We start from the raw sequence: 4,643 nt of genomic DNA on the forward strand, positions 1-4,643 counted from the left end.
TAGTATAGTTACTGATTATTGAATCAGAATTTGAAGAGTCTATAATGTAACATATTAATGTGAGATATAAATATTTCTCGGGTTTTACCTACCCGTTAAATATTTTTACAATTTACAGTTTGTACAGAAGAGTTTTTAATTACAATCTTTATGAAGATATATATTCGTATATATTCTTCAGATGTAATCATGGATTTAATGAGTTAATATAATATTAAACTCATTTGATTTATGGTTGAAGATAATCTCCAAAACCTTAGAGATTTCATAATTGTCGCGAAATATTTCGCTAATGAAGTTATGAATCAATACTTCATCGTTCATTGTTTATTGATATACCTCGGTATATGATATTGATGCTCGTGAAGTTCTTGTGAAATTTACAAGGCACGAATAATGTTTTCTAGAAAGTTTCGAGTACATCGAAAATAGAAGTGAAAAATCAAACATGTATTTGAATAATACACTTAGTTTATTATGAAATGGAGTTTATTATGCTGAAGCAGTGATTAATGATTGTTAAGTCATTAACGAAGGATGTACATCATAACATATTAGTGATATGATTTTACCAAGTAGTACATACTAGTTAAGATTCACACGTAATATTTTAGTACGAAAAGATTTATTATTGTTCCAAACCATATATATATAAAGTATACATATATAATTTTTTTTTTCAGGAAGAATGAGTCAATACATCTTAACTCACAATTACTAATATTCCTAGGTATCTATGGGGTGTATGATGTTGATATCCGAAGTACCGAGTGTGATGTTGAGGTGTGGGATGCGGATGTTGTTGTTGGTGAAACTGATGTTATTGGTGGTGATGTTGATGGTACTGGTGGTGCTGGCTATGCTGCTGGTGCTACTGATGCTCTTAGATTTCGCACCATATTCTCCAGAGCCACTACTCGAGCGCGAAGCTCGTTGACTTCTTCTACTATTCCGGGATGATTGGCGGTTCGGACAAGTGGATGAATAAGATCTAGAATTCTGGATATTAGATATTCGTGGCGGGATATCCTGGAAATGAGGGTGAAAATGGTGTTCCGGATTGGTTCACCGGTAAGTGCTTCAGGTTCTTCACCAAGAGGTGAATTCGGTTGGTGGAAGGGATCGCCTTCTTCTCGCCTCCATTGATTAAGTCGACTACGAACCCACCCCCAATTCATCCAGAAAAGATGATGGCTAATAGGTTCGTTCGTTCCGGTTACGCTGTCCATGGAGCTCGAGGAATCAGATGAGAAATCCATATTATGTGTTTGGAATAGGGTTTGATATGAATTGAGTGTTGGATGCTATGTTTGTCTCCTTGAATACGTGTATATAGCAAAAAGATTTCCGTAATTTACGGAGGAAATTTAGGAAATATATCAGACAAAATCTAATATAATAAGTATGATAGCGACAGGATTAGCCTATATGTAATTGGTACAATAATTGCAGTAAGATGTCGGTGGATCAAAAATGATAAGCAGTGAGAAGTAGTGATCGGCCGCGACTAGTGGTGAGAGGCGGCGTTGAGTAGTAGTAACCAACGATAAATAGCAAGGGGTAGTGGTATAAGATGATGAGTATGTCCAGGCAGTGTCTTCGTAGTGCCAAGTAGAAATCAGGGGTGACGGAAAGTGTCGGGTAGTGACGAATTGTGACGTGATTACACGCTCCTTATAGGTTATAATAACAATTAAATCGTACGGTGTAAATTTCTACTCATATTTGAAATTAAACGGTTTATGTTCTAAACGGTATTTATCCAAGTAACCTACTTGACTCGCTCCCAATTCCTTATGTGATTACGCTATCTCACATTTCCATTCGACATAACTCCATAAGTTCAAGATGGCGTAATCAACTTAATTTAGTTAAATCTCGCGTCGCGTGTACGTATGTGATTCGTAGTATAACGTTTAGTTCAAGTCCATATAATATGGGTATAGGGTGTATATGTACGTGATGTAATGTGTAGCCCTACATGTCGTATTGTGAAGCAAATAGTGCATGTATGGTGTATAAAAGTCATCCAAGACACACGACTATAGACTAGACTTCACTAATGCGCCCTACCGTTAGACACACTAATGTATCCTAGTTCTCTATAGCCAAAGCTCTGATACCATCTTTAACACCCCGTCAAAAATCCCTTTAACGGAATGTTAACTCTGGTCCCAGTGCTTGGCTTGACTTCTACGTAACAACAATATTCTACAGTGGAAGCAATTAATACCTGAGAATAAAACACGCAAAACGGATCAACAACAATGTTGAGTGAATCTACAAGTTTTAGGTAAACAATACAGTATGTTTAAGAAATACATTTCGAAAACGGTTATTAGTGGAAGACCACCAAGGTTCAATGTTAAAAGTTAGACAAATCCGTGTCCCATTTCAAAAGTTTGTTGACACTACCATATCAAGTTTCAATCATTTGTAGACAATACCATGTCAAGTTTCAAATATTCGTAGACAATACCATGTCAACTTTTATCTCATTTGTTCGTAAACCACAGTTTTAAATAACGTTGTATAGTATCTGAAAAACAGTTATCAGAAATATAGTTTAGTTTCCTTGACCACGAGATTTTACAAGTACAACTCCAAGTTGCGAAACGTTTGCATAATCTATGAGCACCTGAATACTAGCAATGACCCGAGTATAGAATCCACTATACCCGCCTTTACCTCATAAAATGTTATACACTTGTTCGAGTGTCTTAATGTTCAAAGTAAATGCACCACAGTTTTTATAGCAGGTGAGGTTGTCAACCTAACGGATCCGTCCATCTAAATTGTGCCTACACCGATGGTATTTAAAGTATTCAAGCTAGAGGCTTTTTGAACAAACTCAATATGCATATATAGTACTCGTGTCAATACAAAAGCATTTGATAATGTAAGTATAACAACGTGTATTCTCATCCCTGAAAAACATGTAAAAAGCGGGACTGTAGACTCACCTTTGAATAAAGCTCGGATTGAAAAGTGGACAATTTACTTGTACGGTTTATAGCCGAGTAATGCAACCTAAGTATATGTATTTAGGTTGGTCAATAAATATGTCTTAAACAAGTGTGGTTTCATAGTATAAGTTTTCTTATTTCTCGAATCGACGCGTTTCAAAGTAGAAGTCAACATACAGTCAACTAATTCATGCAAGTCAAACAAAGTCAACCGAAGTCAAACCGAAAGTCAAACTTGGTCAAAGTAGTCAACTAAAGTCAAAATCAGTAGGTTCATGTCAAATGTTTGTCAACATATCAAACCTAAGTCAAACAACACGTTTTAGATCATAATTGGTCAATTTCACAATTTCAGTTTATCGTTGTGCACAAAGTTCATGTACATGTAGCAAACTTAGCATATTATCTCATAGTAAAAAATTCAAGTAAACATGGAAAACTCCAGATCATAAGTATACTCAAAATCGATTCCAAAAAGTCCGGCCAGGGTCTCATACGATAATTAAAAGTCAGGAATCAGAAGGGGTACATTTGGGGTTCACCAAGTCAGTTTCTGACAGCGCACTGATTTGGTTTTAGCTATAACCGGAGTTAGGAACATGCAATCGATACAAGACCAGTGGCCATAGTTCAAAAACAAGTTAAACTAACACATATCAAAAATCGAGCAATTTTGGTTTAGCCAATTTGTACAGTTTATTCATGCAAATTGAACATTCAGTTTTTCAGCTCAAATCAGAATTTACATAAAGTATGGGCCTACTGTGCCCAATGCATAAGGTTTCAGAGATTGACATAAACTAACAATAAGTCACATATCATGTTAAAATTCATATTCCAGAAGCTTACATGCTCATTCAATAAACACAATCCACAGAGTATAAAACAGAGAGCAATTACAGATTCGATTCTAGTTTCGCTAGTCACATTCGCACGCGATTAGCCGAAGATCTAGATACAATTAGCCTATGATATCTACATGAAAGATGAAGTAATTTTTGTGTAGATTTCAAATATGCAAAGCTTTAATCACAGAAGCTAACACATTTTATCATACAAGGTCATTTTCATGCAAGTGCTGTATAAAACTACTTTTACACTAATTCAAGCATATCTCGGGTTTTACATAAGCAAACGACATGATATCCTAGTGTAAACTGAGTGTTTTTAAATTACCTATCCAATGGTATAAATTTCACAATCCAATTCGTGGTCTATCAAACCCAGATTTCTGATCAATCACAAAAACACAACGTTAATTTCAATTGGCCATAACTTGATCATCCGGAAATGAAATCAAGCGAATCCAAAGCCTAAAATCAATAGTTTTTCGCAAGGAATCTAATTATAATATAATATCATATAATTGAAAAATTAAAATTACTGTACACATCAAATACAAATTCGGTTTTCGCATAAAACAATCAAGACGAGCAATTTATCGCATCTAGTATTCATCAAACATCAAGACTTGAGCAATAGACAACCTAATCCATGAAACCTTAATAAAAATCTGATTTTAGAGATTAGAGTTTATGTGTTTATACCTTTGATCACAAAATCGTTTATACAAACGCGTAGAGAACGATGCAAGCAACAATATTGATCAAAGAAGTAAAAACAAGAGATCAAAACTTGATGGAGAATTGTAGGGATGAAGGTATGGGATTATTTGTT

Source organism: Rutidosis leptorrhynchoides, chromosome 11 (genome assembly GCF_046630445.1).
Source record: "Rutidosis leptorrhynchoides isolate AG116_Rl617_1_P2 chromosome 11, CSIRO_AGI_Rlap_v1, whole genome shotgun sequence".
NCBI classification, from domain to species: domain Eukaryota; kingdom Viridiplantae; phylum Streptophyta; class Magnoliopsida; order Asterales; family Asteraceae; genus Rutidosis; species Rutidosis leptorrhynchoides.